The sequence below is a fragment of the Eulemur rufifrons genome, chromosome 7, assembly GCF_041146395.1.
Source record: "Eulemur rufifrons isolate Redbay chromosome 7, OSU_ERuf_1, whole genome shotgun sequence".
In the NCBI taxonomy this organism is placed as follows: Eukaryota; Metazoa; Chordata; class Mammalia; order Primates; family Lemuridae; genus Eulemur; species Eulemur rufifrons.
The window spans coordinates 197,505,643-197,524,412 of record NC_090989.1 but is presented as its reverse complement, the minus strand read 5'-3'; the positions used below and the strand labels follow the sequence as shown (position 1 = coordinate 197,524,412).

The window sequence follows — 18,770 nt, the reverse complement described above, 5'->3', positions numbered from 1 at the left end:
TGCAGAGACCACCGATAGAGCCCAGAAAGAGAACTCTAACAGAGACAGGTACAGAGACCTTTGAGACCCCCACTGAGAGACTTCTACAGAAACCTTTGACAGTGATCCTCACAGAGACCTCCAGAGACCTCAGCAAGAGACCCCCACCAAGACCTCTGACAGAGACCACCATAGAGAACTCTAACAGAGACCCCCACAGAGACTTCCAGAAGCCTCTGACAGAGACACCTACAGAGAACTCTGACAGAGACTACCACTGAGAGACCCCCACAAAGACCTGTGACAAAGACTTCCAGAGATGTCTCAGAGAGACCCCCACAGAGACCTCTGTTCCAGAAACTCACAAAGACCTCTGATAGACTCCCACAGAGACCCACACAGAGAACTCTAGAGATCTCTGATGGAGACCCCCACATAGACCTTTGATACAGATAGGCATTTAGAGAGGTCTCTGGGGCAGATACCCACTGAAAGTCCCCCACAGAGACCTCTGACAGAGACTATCACAGAGACCTCTGACAGAGATTCCACTGTGAGACAACCCCACAGAGACATCTGACAGACACATGCACAGGGACCACTGACAGATTCCCTACAGACACCTCAGAGAGAGACCCAAACACAGAACTCTGACAGAAACCCCCATAAGGATTTCTGACAGGGACCTGCACAAGGCCTCCAGTAATCTCTGACAGAAACCCCTACAGAGACCTGTAACGGAGACCCTCCCCATAGAGAACTTCAGAGAGTTCTGACAGAGATTAACACTGAGACACCTCTGACAGAGACCCAGAGAGAGAGAGACTTTCACATAGACCTCTGGGAGAGACCCCCAACAGAGACCTCTGACACAGACCCCCACAAATACCTATGACAGAGAAACCAAACCCATGGAGACCTCTGGAGACCTCTGATAGAGACCTCCACAGAGACCTCTTACAAAGACCTCCATAGGGATTTATGAGAGAGATCCATACAGAAACCTGTGACAGAGACCCCTCCATGGGGCTTCTGACAGAGACCCCCCACAGAGACCCCACAGTATACTCTGACAGAGACTCCTAAAGAGACCTCTGACAGACACCCCCCCATGGAGAATTCCTACAGAGAACTATCACTGAGACCCACACAGACCTATGACAGAAACCCCTATGGACACTTCTGACAGAGGCCCCCACAGAGACCTCTAAGAGAGACTTCTGAGAACTGTGACAGAGACCCCAACAGAGACATCTGACAGAGATGTCAACTGAGAGATCCTTACAGAGATGTCTGACAGAGACCCCAACAGAGACCTCCAATGACCTCTGACAGAGACAATCATAAAGACCTCCGGAGACCTCTGACAGAGACCCACAGTGAGACCTAAGACAAATACTCACACTGTGCGGGGAGTTAGCTACTCTCCTAGCAAAGAATCGGGTCACTCAGGCAGGGATCATCGCAAAGGATGAAACACCAGTAGGAAATACAAAATAGAAATAAAACAATAAATAGAGGCAAAAATATAGTTTATAAAGAATATATTTATGAATATAGAGAAAGGAGGGTGCCGGGGGACTCCAAAATATCCCCATGAATTTTGAGGTGAAGATTGCAATTTCATATCACTATTTACAGGTACAGTGATCAGTTGCCAGGGGTAACAGATTTACATAATAACAAATAGTTCATTTTAGGTTCAAAGTCTCCCAAAAGGCTTCTATAGGTCCCTTAATTAACTCTATGTGAACAAACGGTTACAAAATCTTTCTAGGACAAACTTCTAAGTTCTAAGATAAAACTATCACTTTAGCAGAAAAGTTAAACAGAGACATAGTGGCTCTATATTTTATTCAGTTATTGTGTATTGAGACAAGTAGTTGGAAGTCAAGCAAAAGCTGTCCCTTGGGCTAACTGCTGTTAGCCACAAGTGTCTGTCTCTCAGGAGGGCACTTCTTTGATCAGCTCCCATCCCGAGGCTCCATGCAGACCTGCTTTGTCATTCAAAGCAGGCCAGAACCACAGGCCTGAGACTGCAGTGTCACCTGGGAAAGCAGCTGCTACTGACCATTGAGACGCCCTCCTGAAGGAGGCAGCTTTTGATATGCGAACTAACACATTCACATTTTCCTTCAGGGGAAAGCCCTGCAAAACTCCTGAAATCATTTCTGTCTCTAATATTATAGGGGGCATTTACATAAATCAATATTTCTTAGGCACAAAAACACTGAGAGACTTACACAGAGACCTCTGGCAGAAACTCCCACAACGATCTCCAGGGACTTCTGAAAAAGACCCACACAGAGACCTCTGACAGAGACCACCACAGGAACTGCTTACTAGTCCCCCAAAAGGACCTCTGACAGATAACTCCTCAGGGACCTCTGACAGACAGAAATATTCAGAGAGCCTATTAGTGACCTCTGAGAGAGATCCCCACTGAGAATACCACAGAGATCTCTGACACAGTTGCCCCCTGAGAGACTCCCATGGGACCTCTGACAGAGAGCCCCACAGAGATCTCTAACAGAGATCCACACTGAGACACCTCCACTTGGATCCCACAGGGACCTCCAGAGACCTCTGACAGAGAGACCCATAGTGTGTTCTAACAGAGACCTACACAGAGCCCTCTGACACAGTCTCCCATAGAAACTTCTATCAGAGATCCCATACTGAGAAATCCCTAGAGAAACCTCTGACAGAGATCTACCCTGAGACCTTCCACAGAGCTCTCTGACAGAGACACATCACAAAGACCTCCACAGCAACATTTGATAGAGATCCACACTGAGAGACCCCACAGATACCTCTGTCAAAGACCCACAGTGAGAGACCTTCTACAGAGAGCTCTGAGAAAGACCCACACCAAGAGGTGTGACACAGAGACTTCATATCCATTCTTTGGAGCACAAGATGGAGATCTCAGAGATTTGCCCTGTGTCCCAAAAAAATACTTGTGTATTTTTGTTGCACCAGTGTAAACCTTAACTCTTTCAAATAGCTGATATAATGTTTTGAGGAAAATCTGTAAAAATAAAATAGTATTAAAATGTTTAATTTAATGGTGCAAAGAAACTTCTATATTATTAAATCTAAGTCACCTATAAGTCAAATATGAATATCCTTGTAACTTTTGAAATTCTTGAAAGTAATATTTAGGTGTTCACAGAATACAAGTTAAAAATCAAATTTACTTCAAAATATTCTTTCTAGCATGACACAAATTTATTTAAAATCTATTACCAAAAAAATATGTATTTAAAATAATTTACATATGCAACTTGCAACAGCTACATCTATCATGGTAAATCTGCTGTTCAAAAAAAATAAGCAACTACCCCTGACCCACTTGAACATCTAATATGCCGAAAATTCTAGACAACCAGTTGCTTATTAATAATCATATGCAAAATAGAGTACTGATAAATAACTGCATGAATTTTCCCTGTTTAAAAATTATCTTTGAATTATTCAAAATAATAAAAAATGTCCTTAAACATTACCTGTTTCAAAGATGTGCAAAAGAGAAGGTAGAAAAATATGACTGCATGCTCCGTGCCTAACAATTGAACTTCAGTTACACATATATGTGTGTTCATATACACATGTGTATGTGTGTTTTAGCATCCTTCGATTTGTATTGCCTGTCTCAGTTTTTTCTGGAAAACACTGTTTTCATTATTCTACAAAGCATGGCACCTCACTGTAAGGTTTCTTTGAAGTAGCCTGAGCCAGAGAAAGAAAGACGAGCAGAGTTGAAAGGGATAAGTAAAGAGGCTTTATTGGAGCACTCCCGAGTGGGGGTAACGAGTCCCCGAGAGAGGGATCCGGGCGAGCCTCACAGTCCCATGAGTGGGACTAGAGAAGCTGCCCCGCCCAGAAGTCTGAGTGGGTTTATATAGGTTCTTAGGGCTGGGGGATGGGAGCTTCTTCAGCCAGGAGATGTCTGTGTGAGGAGTAAGGAATTTCTTTGTTTCGGCTTTAGGGTGGGTATTCAGGAATAGGAGGGGCTTCTTTTTCATTACGGAAGGGAGGGGTGCCTGCCACCAGCCTTACAGTCACAATCCATAGGTTTGAAGCCTGAGTAGCTGTCCTGTCTCCCTCCAGCAGTTTCTTCCAGGTTCGCCTGTGTGTGGGTTGGGGAACTCTCTCCCTGCTCAGCTCCAGGGCAGACCCGCAGGGCAGGCGGGTGCCACCTGCTGTGAGGTGGGGCAGCCTGAAGCCACCTTCTCCCTGTGCCACGGAGAGAGACTGGCACGCACGGAGGCTTGCTGTGTGCCCAGCATTGTGTGGAGCCCTGGCACACCGGCTACCTCACTTTCAGTCCTGACAGCTAATCTGGGAGGAGGTGCTCTTATGATCCCCATTCTGTGGAGAGGAAGATGGCAGCTTGTGACGTTGGGGTCTCCCCATCACAGCCACCCCTGGGCTGTGCTGAGTGGGGCAGTAGGACCTCCCCAAAGGCACAGAGCTGGCAATGGGGCCACCAGCCCCTGAGCGGGGGAAGGCCCTGTGCTGCCCCTCAAGGGCAGACAGGGCACTCCTCTCTCCATAGGTCCCTCGGTGCCCAGTGCTGGGCTCCAGCAGGTGCACAATGAACACATGGTGACTTGGCCTCAGTAACAGTCACGTGCTTGGCCTCCTTACTGTGGGCAGAGCTCAGGCTTGGGGAAAGACAGTCCTCCAGCTAGCTGTTTCTGTAGGTGCCCATGGTACAGGGGAACTGAGTCCCCCACTTCATCCCTGTTTCAGAGAGAAGAGGGGATCAGAGGAGGTGAAGGGGGATCAGACCGGTGTCATGGAGCACATAAGCAACTCAGCCACTCGGTGGAGACAGTTCCCTAGTGGAGGCCATGTGGATGGGGCAGGTGGCAGGGGTGCCACTCTCCAGGAACCAGGGTTTCAGAGGCGCATTTGTCTTGGGCTGAGATGCCTGGGAACCAGGCCTGCCCTGAGAGGCAAGTCTCACACTGTGAAGGGTCAGAGAGGTCACTGGGGGTGCTGAAGGTCCCAGGAGGACAGGCATGGGAGGGAGCCTGGGGACCAGAGGAGGCTGCAAGGCACATGTACCTACGACAGCCAGGGAGGTGATGTTGTGTGGCCGCCAGGCAGACCCCAGCATCCTGGAGACTCACAACACAATCCCACTGTGCCCACAGCTTGCTGTGTAGCTCTCCGTGGTGACCTGGCCTCTGTGAGCTCCCTTTCCCCATGGACAAAGCCAGGATGACAGCTCCCCAGATGCCTCCTGAGTGTGGGGACCTGACACAGTGTTGGGCCTCAATGCTCCAGGGGAAGGTCCTAGAGCCCCAGGCTGGCTGAGACGAAGCCCTGATCTGGAAGAGACTGTGGGGCTTGAACAGTATTCTGAGCTTCTGCCCATCTAGGGCATCATGAACAAGGTTAAAGACAAACAGCATAGTAGGGTCATATGTGCAGCATGAACCACAGGCCAAGCATCTGTCTACTTCCTTCCTTCTATATAAAAAGCCCTTACAAACCAATAAGACAGAGAGAGAGAATGAGAGAGAGCACCAACAGGAAAACATAAGCAAAGTGGAAGAGCAACTTTAAAAAGAAGCACCCATGTATTGATGGGCATTTGTGTTGTTGCCACATCTTTGCAATTGTAAGTTGTGCTGCTATAAATATTCGCATGCACTGTGGCCCTGGCTTGAGCGAGGCAAATGTATTTCATGCAACCACCATGAATATCCTGAATATTTGTACCCCCACAATATCCTGAATTAAAATAAAATAAAAGTTAAATAAATAAATAAATAAATAAAAACAAAAAGAAGTACCATTAGCCTGCATTTAAAATCTCTTGCCCCACACTCCCCAGCCAAGGCCACCCCCTCAGCCTTCCCCAGGGCCTGTTGCCAGCTCACAAGCTGGGATACTGCCCTCAAACCCTGGGGGATGCTGGGGGACAGTGGACGGCTCTGGCCTTGGAGAAATGGTGGCCCTGTGTGTCACGCTCTTCCCTGGGAAAGCTGTGGACATCAACCTCAGCTCTCTGCTCCTCCTCTGTGGGAACCTACTGCCAAGGCTGGCTGTGGCCTGTGCACCTTGCCCCTCCCTGGGAGGGGCACCCCCAGGATACAACAGCCACGCGGCCCTGGCAGAGTCTCTAAGTGTTCCCAGGACAGACTATTCTCAGAGGCCCTGGAAGTGGGAGGGATCCTAAAGTCAGGAGGTGGGGAAGCCCACCCCAGAGACAACACCCCACCTATGTCTGGTGACTCCTCAGAGCTCAGCTCAGGCAGGGAGGGGGCACATGATTGTGGGAGAATCTTCTGCTCCAGGGGGGGCTCAGGGGCTGGACAGACCCTCAGCTGCTTCCTCCAGGGCAGGGGGACAGGGCAGGAAGACAGGCCTGCAATCTTGCCTCTGGGCTGCCTGGAGCCTGTGCATAGGTTGGGGCCAAAACAAATACTTTTCTTCAAGGGAAGGGAAGGAGGGAGGATGTCAGTGGGACAAGGGGGTCTAAGGGGGAGTATGCCCTTCCCCTTTCCCACACACACCCCACCCCAAGACAGGGGATTCTGGGGCCTAGACAGCATCACTGTCAGCCCCAGCTTGGACTCAACCACACCTGCCAAGCGGGGTCAGGGGCAGGCCAGGAGGGGGACTGCCTTTCCATTTGGAGGGGGAAGTGGCATTGCAGAAATGCTTCCTTGCTCTGCCACTGCCATCTCTGCAAGCCCCTATCAATGGAGGAGCTTGGTGAGTATTTGAAGAAGTGACATGAAGCTCAGGGAAGTGGTGGGTGTCCCTGGCGAGTTGTGCAGAACAAGTCACACAATGTGTGGTTTATTCAGTATCACACAGGTTTCCACAGAGCAGGAATGAGGGGAATGGCTGCTGCTCAAAGATCCCAAATTGTGCTTTTAGGGTCAGCATTAGCTCAAGTGGTTACTTCCTCACGCTGGACTTTCCATCCAAATGCTGTTTTTAGCCGTGATCTTTCCTTCTTTCCCTCAAAGAACTTTCATTGACCCTTACAATTAACTAAAGCTCTACCATCCAGAACCCTCACCTGTGTCAGCTCAGGTACCACCCCCCATTCCCCAGGATATCGTTCCCTTCCAGAATGAGGAGGGGTCTGCAGGTGGCAGAGCTGGGGTGCAAACCCAGCAGGGCTCCAGCATCCTGTACTAACCTGACAGGGCAGACTCCTACCATCTGCCCCATGACACAAAAAAGTGACGCCCAATGCTGGGAGCCACTCCCCTGGTCCCTGTTGTCTTTCTATATAAGCTATGGTTTAATTAACAAGGGGAGGAATATTCATGACAGGGGTGGTGTTTTCCTGGAATCAGGGTGACACCCTCTATCCCTCCACCATCTTGGCTCTAACTGGTTGGAATTTGCCCTGCCTCCACTCTGTTTGGATGGGGCAATTTGAAACTTTGAGTCTTAATGACAGGTAATTCTGCAGCAATGCCCGCAGCAATGCCCAAAGCAACACCTAAAACAGTACCTGCCAGTTCCCTGTCTCACTACCTCCTCCCAGAGAGCCCAGGACTTGATATAGACACCATGTAATTGCGGATGGGCAGGAGGAGGTGGGCAGGGCTGGTGTCACAGAGCCCACAGAGCAGTTCATTATGCAGCCACCATCAACACCCAGCCCTGCAGGTCTCATAGGGAGGCCTCCACAGGACTAGCACAGCCTCCAGCTGGGGGCCCCTGCCTTCAGGTATGACAATCCTGAGGCTAGGCCACTCACTCAGAGAGCAGCCCAGGTCTGTTGGCATCTGCCCTCATCATGAGGGAGGTGCACACAGAGCCTGGGGCCAGCCAGTAGTAGCACCCTCCAAACTCCACATATTTCCTGGGTCCCTGCCGTGCAACAGGCCGACATGTTGGAGGTGTGGAAAGAACCTCGATCTTACTGCCCACCCCTCCTGGGCACTCATCTCTGGTGCCAGGAATGCCCAGGAGGAAAACTCTGCAACTAGGTAAAGCTGGCTGGCCCTGTGACATGTCTGCCTCTCACTACTGTCCAGCCCACGACCTGCTGCCCCTCCCTTTTCCCATGGTGAGACCCTCACTGGGCCCCTCTAGCTGATGTCTCTTAGCTCCTGCCCGGGAAGGCCCAGGACTGGTAGTTGAGAGGGAAACTTCCCTTCACCATAACGTGGCCACACTCCAGCCCCACCTCCAGCCCACTCAGATGAGGGCTGAACTCCTCATGTTTCCACTGTTGGTTCCTGCTAGAGCAGGAGGTCACAGGGAGAGTGTACCCCAGGCTTGTGGGAGGAGGAAGGATCAGCGAGCTGGAGGGCCACCTGCAGGTGAAGCTCCCTATGGGGCAGCCTCCCCTCCAGGGCCCCAGCCATGGTGCCCTGTCCCAAGGTGCACACACATCTTCAGATGACCTGGGCTCCTCTGTTCTCTCTTCCCTCCTGCCATCGCAATCATAGTTACAACATTTTTCACCAGGTGGGCATCTCCCAAACATTTCAGTCTATTAAAAAGTCAGTGCCACCCACTAGTGCGTGTGTCTTGGGGGATCCGTTCTGGGAGAGGACCTTCCATCTCCTTCTCCCCTGCCCTGTCTGTCCAAGGGGAAGGTGAAGGGCACTGCTCCCTCCCTGGCAGAGCAGCTGGCCTGTCCAGGCCTTCAGACCTCCAGGACCTTGACCTTTGTGGCGTCTCATCCCTCTTTCCACCCAGGTCACTTTCCAAAAGGCCCCTGGGACTTCCTGCATGGAGGATGGTCACCTGTGCCAACCCCAGGCCTACTGTGGCAGAGCCAGCCTGGCTGAGCCCCAAGGGCTGTGGCTCCAACACCTAGTCCTGGTGAGTGCAGGCCCAGCCAGGCCTCCCTGAGGGCCACGGTCAGGGATACCACAGCCAGAAGGCCCAGCAGCTGCCCTCTGGGGCCTACTGTCTAGTGAGGGACAGAGTAGCCTGGGGAAGATGGGATGAAATTACTGCAGAGACAGGGTGGGTAGAGCTGCAGCCATTAAATACAGCCAATGAAAATGTACTGCAAGGAGTAAAGCAAGGGCCTGGTGTCCAGTGTCCAGGATCCACTTGGAAAAGGGACCAAATATAAATATGTCATCAGCTAGCAAAAGGCACAGCGAGCTGACATTAAGGGCACACAGAGCAATGCCATTTTTATACCAGATACATCTACTAACCATAAGAAGTAAAAACAAGTGCTGGAGCCCTCAGGAGGCATCAGCGTGGGATAGAGTCCACCCTCTCCGCTGCAGCCGGGGCCAGGGTGCTGGACAGCTGCCTCACAATTGCAGCAAGAGCCTCGGGCGGTTTGTACCCTTTGATCCAATAATTCCAATGTGGGAAAGATTCTGAAAGGGGAAAAAGTCATTTATGAAAAAATGTTCAAAACAGCACAAATTTAAGTATTAAAAATAAAACAACAAGGAAACACCACAAAGGCCCAATGATAAGAAAATATCGTGCGGTGGCTCACACCTGTAATCCCAACACTTTGAGGGCGGACAAGAGGTTTGCTAGAGGCCAGAAGTTGAGGACCACCCTGGGCAACATGAGAGACCCCATCTCTATAAAAATTAGCCATGTATGATGATCCACGGCTATAGCCATGTGTGGTGATGCACAGCTGTAGTCCCAGCTACTTGGGAGGCTGACCCAGGAGGATCACTTGAGCCCAGGAGATGGAGGTTGCAGTGGGCTGTGATCGAGCCACTGCTTTCCATTTGTCCATTTCTACCCAGCTTTTTCTTCCCCTCCCTCGTGCTTTCTTTTGAATAGACAGAAATTCCAGCATCACCAACTGCATTTTTTTCCTTCTATTGGTTTGGAATCTACATATCCTATTCTTTCAGTAGCCCTCCTTGAAATTTTATACTGCATTCTGCCTAACAATTTAACAAAGCCTAAAATTAAACAAATGTTAGCTCCCTCCACAACATACTGCAAGGACTGTAGAATGCTTTAACTCTGATCACCTCCTTTTCATATTTATTTTCAGCTGCTCATTTACATGTATCTTGTCTTCTTTTCTTCAATTCTACCAACCACACACAGATGTTGTTATTCACACAGCTTTATTATTGTCTCAAGTAAGTGATTAGATTTTCAGGAATGTCACTGGCTTACCAGCTACTAGATTCTAACTAATCATAACTGCCCTCTGCTTTTCCTTTCTCAATAAACTTATCTATTAGCATTGCTTCAGTGAAGGTTTGTTGGTGTTAAATGCTCTTAAAGATTTTAATTTTCTGTGAATGCCTATCTCACTTCATTCTGGAAAGATGAGTCTACAATTCTTGGTTGATAATTAATCCCTCTCAGAACTTTGAGGGTTCACAGGTCTCTGCATTTCATTGTTGTTTGTTTGCTATTTCTATCTCAGGCTGCTTTTGACATCTTCTCTTTGATACTCATGTTGTACAGTTCCAATATAGTGTTGCTGTGGATGTGGATTTCTTTCTGTTTTTATTACGAGGGATTTGAATGTCTTCCTTGATCTAAAGATTGGTGACTCTTTTCAATTCTGGGCAATTCCCATAAATTACAGGTATTTTGTCTTCCCTCTACGCTTCCTCTCAGAACTCAGATCACATACATGGACCTTGTCACTCTCTTCACCCTGTTGTCCCTTAACCTCTTTCATATTTTTCATCTCTTTTTCTCTCTGTGGTTAGTGCTAGTTATTTATTTCAGATCTGTCTTCTAATTTGCAGAGGCTCTCTTCACCTATGTCTAATCAGCTGTTTCAAAATCCACTGAATTCTTTACACTAGTGATTCAATTTTCACTTCTAGATACTGTTCTTTTTCAATTCTACTTGATCATTTTGACAGAAAAAGACTCTTATTCTTTCCATTCTATTACCTCTTTAAACATATAAAATAAACTTTGTATTCTAAATATACCATCGATATCTATATTTGGATCTCATTTGGTAGTTTGTTATTTCTGCTGATTGTCCTTCATGGTGGTTTGTTGTCTCATGCATTTCATTTTTATTTTTATCATGAGCACATTTCCTAGAAATGGATGTGTCCGTATAGAGAAGTGAATTTGAAACACATCAATCCCTACAGTACTAGCAGTGTTTGGTTCTGCCAGGTGCTCCTCCAACTAAAGACTACTTAAAATATTAGCTTGTGAATTTGGGGGCCACACACTGACTATAAAGTTGACCAGTCCTAATTTACGGTTCAAAATTCACTGGGGAAGGTTTGTTTTATTTTTTTGTCCAAAGTCCATACTGGAGCCAAAGGTAAAACCAGAAATTTCCCTATAAATATCATCTGTGGGAGAGGTTTTTTTCTCTGCATCACCGCTAGGCACATTGTCTTTCAGAGGTCCTGGCTTTTAAAGGGCTTAGACAGTATAGCCCTAAAATTAGAAATTAAATCCCTGTGCCCAGATTATAGAGGACATATGTTCATTTATTGTTTAATCTATTTTAAATTTTTATTTGGTTTTTAATTGATACATAATAATTGTGTATATTTATGGGGTACAATGTTTTGATATATGTACACAATGCCAAATGATTAAGGCAAGCTAATTAACATATTCATCACATCATATACTTGCCATTATTTTGTGATGCAACATTTAAAATCTACTCCCTTTGCAAATTTGAAATAAAAAATATGGAATGCTTCACAAATTTGTATGTCACCGTGTTAATCATCTCTGTAGTGTTTCCATTTTAGCATATGTGCTGCTTAAGTGAGCACAAGGATGTAAGTTTATCTTCACTTTTCTGTGACATTTTCCATCTCTTTGTCTACAAGTGATACACTTTTGAGAAATTCTTGTGTCTAATCTTCCTACAACAGCATCGATTCTGTTCTTTGGGCCATTTACTGAGTACATTATATAAAAAGCAAAGTTTTTAATTTTAGGTTTTACATTGATTCCCCCCCTTTTTTTAAAAATAGAGATGAGGCCTTGCACCATTGCCTAGGCTAGAGTGCAGTGGCATAATCGCAGCTCACTGCAACCTTGAACTCCTGGGCTCAAGGGATCCCCTGCTTCAGCCTCCCAAGTAGCTGGAACTACAGGTGCTCAACACTACATCTGGCTATTTTTTTTTTTTAATTTTTTGTAGAGACCAGGTCTCCCTACGTTGCTCAAGCTGGTCTTGAATTCTTGGCTTCAAGTGATCCTCCTGCCTCTGCCTCCCAAAGTGCTGGGGTTACAGGTGTGAGCCACCGCACTGGGCCTCAGATTCTTTTTGTTGGACACAGTATTCACCTCCTCTCTTTGAGGATAGCAATCAGCTTAGTTTAACAATTCCTTCTGCTTGGATTTATTCTTTCTAATCAATGGGTTTCAGTTTAACTGTTTCTTGAGCTTTCAGCTACTTCTTTTCCTAAACTATTTGGTGAGCCCCCCTTTGTGTGCTCCCCCTTGGATCTGAGATTCCTCTTTACATGTATGTGAAGGCCATCAGCAGCTGCCTGCTTGGGAGCATCTGGTGGGGGCAAGAAGTGCTTCTGGGCAAGTGTGCCTGTAGCTTGCTTGGTCTCCCAGGGTGTCTCCAGCCACCCAAGGTATTGTCTGGCCTTTCCCTCCTGCATGTCTACACAGGGCTCTCACCCCAGCACAGGCTCTTCCATAACTCTTGGTGTGGACAAGCAGTGTGGGGGGCATCACAGCCCAGTCATCCTCCTCCAAGTGGAGGCTCACTTGTGGTATCCACAGGGGAAGGAAAGAAACTGTCTAACTTCCTCCCTAGAGAATGGAACTGATTAATGCTACATGTGCCTTCTTCATGTTGAAGTGAACCCTAACCTACCGGTTGTATCTTCCCACTCCCTCCTGCTTCACCTTGCAATGAGATTCACAAGAAAAACATGCACAGGATGTGTGCAACCCCCATGTTAAAGTATTCTTTTTAAAAAGTTAAAAACACTTAAGGAAAGTTTTTGACTCCTAAGCACCTATAGAACAAAGGCACACTTAAGAGTTAGTAACACATTAATGAATGATCTCCAAAAGAGCATTTTGAGAAACCTGAAATCTACAGGCATTTATAAAAGAATGTTAGACTGAGATTGTGATTAATGTCCCACAGGACAATAAAACCTTTGCAGTTATCTTTATTTTGCCTGAGTAGCTGGGACTACAGGCCTGTGCCACCATGCCCAGGTAATGTTTACTATTTTTATTAGAGACAGGGCCTCACTCTTGCTCACGCTGGTCCCGCCAGAATGGGGTCCAAGCCCTTGCCAGATCTCTCCAGCCCGGATTGGGCAGGTTCGCCGGCCTCTGAGGACGGGTTCGGGGCGCCCCAGCGCGGCGGCCTTCTCCCCAACGAAGGGAGGGAAGACCCACTGGGGAAGGGGAGTCTCTAAAGGCCACTAGGCTGGGCCGGATACGGGGCGAACGCGCCGCGGTCTTGCAGGGAAAATCTGAAGCCCGGTGTGGAGAGGACTTGAGTATGGGATGGGGGGCTGGCGCCGGAGGGGGTCCTTCTGCTGCCCTGCACCACCGGGGGCGGGGGGGGGGGAAGCTCCATCTGCTTTTGATCTCAGGCGGAGGGACGCACCAGCTTGTGGAGGGTGCAGCTCCTCCCAGACCTGGGCCACCAGGCCGGGGTCTTTCTAGCCCTCTGCCCCCTCGCACCCACAGGATGGCTCTGGCGCCCCCACTTCGCTCCCTGCGCCCTCGGCTCAGGTCCCCAGGCCAGAGATCTGGCGGCCCATGGCGCGGGGGAGGGGCAGGGGTTGGAGAATGCAGCCCGCCCCCAGGGTAGGGGGTACAGCGTGGGGAGAAGGAGGGTGCTGGTGCTTGGGTGGTTCTGAGCTAGAGTCATGCCGTGGGAACCAGTTTCCAGCCAAGACAGCAGGTGGGTCCCGGGAAGGGCTGCCGGCTAAGCCCAGGGAGCCCGCAGCGGAGCTCTGCCCTTGGCCTGCGTTCCTGGCGCCAACGCCACCGCCACCGCCACCGCCACCGCTGCTGCCGCAGAGTGTCCCAGCTCCGCCACGCGCGCCGCCAGCCGCCCGGCACGAGAGGGGCGCCGGCGGGAGAGGCTGGACGGGCTGGGAGGGAGCCGCAAATGGGGAAGGGGGTGGGCGGAGGAAGGAGCGGGGCGAGAGGGAGAAGGGGAGGGAGAGGAGACCGAGGAGAGCTGGAGAGAGCGACAGCGGAGAGGAGCGGGAGGAAGAGGGAAAAGACACGCGCAGGCAGAAGCATTCGGTCACTGGAATTCCCGAGCTAGGGTTAGCGGGAGACTTTTTTGAATCCTGTCTTCGTTTTGGTGCTGAAGAAGCCACTTTGGTCTGTGGGCCTCTTAGCTCTGACTGGATCGTTCCTGGGCGCCAGCACTCTGGGGTGGATTTCTTTCCTATTTGCGTTTATTCTGCCCCCTTTCGCCGCTTCCTTCCAGCCCTTCCCTAGCACGTCGCCTCTCCCCCTCCTGCCCGCCCCCTCCTGGGGAGCGCAGAAGGACCCGACATGCAGGGACTCGTCTTCTTCCCGGACCGGAGGGGAGGGCTGACCTCCGACCGGCTGTCGCCTCAGAAGCAGATGCACACACCGCTACGGGTCTGCCTGATTGTGCTGGGCCGGGGGGCGTCGAGGGGCGCCCCCTGCCCTCCTTTCACCCCAGCCCCTCCAGCCAGAGGCGAGAGACGCAGGACTCGAGATCTTCATCGAGTGGACCAGCTGGGATCTCCGCATTGAATTTGGGGTTGGATATCACTGCTTGGCCATTATTGTTGTTGTTATTTTTTAATATTTTTTAACCCAAGGGAGAAAGGTAAAAAGACTGTGGGATTTATTTAACATGATCTTGGCTTTCTACTTCCTTTTTTTTTTTTTTTAGGTGAGTACCTGCGGGCGGCGGGCCTGGGGGGCGGCGCAGGGCCCCTGTGCTCCGGGCCTGCGAGAAGCTGGGGACTTTGGAGCGAGCGGGGTGGGGGCTGGAGGCTGCCGGCGACAGGCCGGCTCTGGGGAGCACAGCAGGCCAGGGGGCGAGGACTGGGGCAGAGGGACCAGAGCCGCAGAGGGATCGGGAAGGGAACTCGCCACCTCCAGACTGTCCCTGCACGCACGCACAGACACAGACACACACACACACACACACTGTCACTGACACACCATGATATCACTTATTTCCCTCAAAATAATGGGTTCAAATTGCGGCAACTTAAGAAAAAACATTCAACTCTTGATCTGGAAGAGAGGAGGGCGGGGAGAGGCTCAGTGGCGCGGAGAGAAAATCCTGCCAGTGGCACCTTCACCGCGGGCTCCCAGGTCGCTGGCGGTGGAGGGAGTGGGTGTCTCTGTAGGCGCCTGCTTGGACATCTGCGGGGAAACGCTGGCAGCCACCTGCCCGGCCGCAGCCCACTCCCGAGCCCCTCCCAGCGGCTCCGCTCCCTGGAACACTTTTCCCATTTCTCCCCACCCTTTGCCCTGCCTCCCACCCACACCCGAGCCAGATGGGTGGGCCGGCGTGGAGGATGTGAGCAGCTGTTCCCCACCTCTGGGGGGCGGCGGGGAGGAAGGGAGGCCAAAGTTTGCTTCCTCTGGTGAAGAGGGTGGGAGGCCCAGGAGGAAAAGGGATCTGAACAAAGACCACTGCTTGTGCTGTAAGCCCCGTCCCTCTAGGGCAGGGAGGAGGGGCTGCCCGGGTCCCCGAACCCTGCAGTTTCTTTCCCACACAGAATTCCTAGCCCCTGGACCCCTTGTACACGATGTGAAATCTCAGCTTCCTGGGAAGCTGGGGTCTAGAGAAAGCATCTGGGGGAAGGTGAGGAAGAGGGTGTTTGCAAGGCTGTGTGCTGAGCAGAGTGCCAGGCAAGGCCGCTGCCAGGGAGTAGGTGCTCCACAGAGGGAGCCTGGTAACTAAGGTGTGTGTGTGTGCACGCTCGTGTTGAGGGGACACACACCTGCTTCAATGCGGGTGCTGTTTCAGCCACCCTGACTGGCTGTGTGGCCAGTGGAGAGCCACGCTGCCCAGTGGGGTCCTGATCACACCCTTCTGTCCTTCAGGAGGGGCTCTGGGAAGGCCCAGGGTTCCATGCAGGAGCTGGTCAGAGAGCTGTGTGTTGTCTAAGAAGCGCCCTCCAGCCTGGGATAGGAAATTCTGTCATGGGTGTCTATGCTGGTCCCACCCAGGGCCCTGTGCTTGCACCCTCCCTCTTCCTGCCCACCCCTGGCCTGAGTTCCCCAGGGGGCAAGGCCCTTCCCTGGGGTGTGGCCCCCACTGTCCTGCCTCCTTCAGCTTCTTCTCTCTGCTGTGGGAGAGGCTGATGGGGCAGCTGGAAGGTGCTCTGGGCCCACTGTGGTTCCCGGCCCTTCCTGGCAACCCTGGCAAGTGGACTGTCAATCTGAAGGGGCTAAGAAAAAATCTGACCTTTTCTCCCACTGCTGTTTTGAAAACCCAGGTTTCTGGCTCTGAGAAAGATCAGTGCCAAGAGAGAAAATTGTATTTCAGGCAGAGCAGTCAGATTGCCCACTGAGCTGCACAGCTCCCGGCTGCAGGGCTCCCAGGTGTGGGCGCCTTCTGAGGGCCTGGGAAAGAGGAGAGCAGCCCTGGGGGGGCTGTTACCCGCTCCAGGCCCACACCCCCTGCTGCAGGCAGCTTCTCCAGCTGAGGAGGCTGAGGAGTTAACTCTCTTCTCCTTCCCAGAAGTGGCACTAGGGTTTGTGCTCATGGTGGGTGTGTATATGTGTGAGATGATGTGCATAGTGAGTATGGTCAGAGATGCCCCCTCACTCCTGTGTCTGTGACCCTGGAGGCTGAGCGTTGAAAGGAGAGGGTGAGAGCAGGGGAGGAGTGGGCTTCAGCATTCCCTTGGGTCACGGCCCTTCAGTTCCCCTTCCCTAGAGAAGTCCCTTTACAGAGCTGGACTGAGAAGCTCTGGGTTAGGCCAGTCCAAAGGAAGGGATGAGTTGGTGTTAAGGAAGCTTCAGCCCTAGGGCCCTTTCCCTAGCAAGGAGCTAGTTGGAAATGCCACTGGTTCCTCCCAAGATTCTGAGTGGGGTCCCAGGGTGGAGGACCACTGGTGGAGAGAGAGGCCTTTCTTTCCGAGCCACCTGTTCCTTGGCTGACTCAGGGACAGAAGGAGCTGGGATGTGTGACTGGGAGGGGATGGGGGTGGCCAGGGACCCACTTCCAACTGGCTTTCTGGCTCTGGTGGGAATGCTGGACGCAGGAGGGCAGCTGTCAGTGTGTCGTCTCTCATTCGTCCTACTCCATGTATCTCTAGAAGCTGCTCCCCACATCTGTTCTTGAAGGGTCCAAGTTTTCTCCTGATTTAGGATCGAGAGACATCACCAGGATCCCTTCTGCCCTTTACTCTCAAGGTCTTTGGCTAAAGGCTCCAGGTCACCTTGATTCCTCTGGCAGGGCTTGGTTTGTTCTGGGGTCACGAGGAGGACTGGAAGAGTCAAGGACACTTTGGGGAAAGGATGCCCTGGCCCTTTGTAGAGCATGTCCCTACCCTGGTCTTATGTGCCAATTGGCAGAAGCCCTCACTTTTGGCTGGGGAGCTGTGTGAGACTGTGTCAGGGTCATCAGCTGTAGAGCAGGCAGAGTGAGTGTCCTTATTGCCCAACCCCCTGGGTAACTGACACCCTGACCTTTAAGCATGCTGTCAATTCTGAGCCTACAGAAGGCCAAGGATGCTAGGAGGTCCCGTTCCCACCCCCTGCTGACAGTGCAGCCTTCGCCTCAGTCAAGGTGGCAGGGAAGGAGCCCAGTGGGACGCCAGGCAAAGTCAGCAGGTGCAGGCTGGGCCATGTGGGCTCAGCTGCTCTTGAGGGGCCCACAGGCACCCGGGTCCTGCTCAGGGAGGCAGGAATCTGCTGAAGCCGAGAAAGGAAGATGCTGCCTCAGCTTGTGTGGAGGACACCTCTCCAGCCGGTGCTGGGCCTCCGCCTCCATGCTGATTTCTTCTCTGCTCTGTCTTAGTCTGGCCACGTCCTCCAGCCTTCCTGTTCTGGGGCAGAGCTGTGCTCAGTGGGAGGAGGACATGTCTTTTGCTCTGGCCCCTGAGGCCTGCTCCACCCTAGGCCCACTCTGTTCCTCTTCTCAGGTCTCCTGGGGGTAGGCTCCCTGCCTAGTGCCACCAGGAGTGGACCCTGGGGCTGGCAGGAGGGATGGCCAGTGCTCCACCTCTAGATGTCAGTGTCTCCCTACACTAGCGGCCCCTGAGCAGGGCCTCCTAGGGGAAGGCAGGAGGCTGTTCTGGCCAGGGGCGGGGGGATTCTGCGCTACTGAGGAGGGGACTTCTGGCCTGCGATTTATTATGTTTTGGAGCGAGATGGAGTGGAGGAAGCCTCCCAAAGCACTGTTTGGGTCTTGGAAATGGCAGTCATGGCTCTGGGTATGGTGTAGGCTTTCTCTGAGGCGGGGTGTGGAGTTAGGGGCTCAGGAGAGGACAGGGAGGCTGGGGAGAAGATGGCTACATCTGAAGGAAACCATGTGAGGAGCTTGGCTCTGAAAGGCTCAGGTGAGCCACTCCCTGCCCTTCGCCTCCCAATCCTCTTCCCCGCCCCTCCCTCTGGGGCACTGTAGCTGTGGGCACAGGGCAGTGGGGAGGTGTCCCAGACTGTCTTTGGCTTTTAGTGACAGCCGTTCTGCCTTGTTGTGCTGCGCAGGCCCAGGGTGCGTGCTGAGGAGGGATGGACAGGAAATCTGAAAGGCAGTGGTGGAGCCATGGGAGAGTGACAGCCTGAGTCCTCCCCTGGGTGTGAGGAGCGCTGTCCTGGTGTGCCGTGGTGTGAAAGGGGAGTGAAGTTCCCAGAAGGGCCCCAGCCCCAGGCCTGCATCTTGGGTGGGAGACTGTGATGGGCTCGTGCACGCT

General features: G+C 51.5%; 1 pseudogene; it reads right to left on the bottom strand.

Annotated features, from left to right (window-relative positions):
• Nucleotides 1-11,594: 11,594 nt before the first annotated feature.
• Nucleotides 11,595-11,687, bottom strand: LOC138388889 (U6 spliceosomal RNA; annotated as a pseudogene).
• Between the last annotated feature and the right edge of the window lie 7,083 nt (nt 11,688-18,770).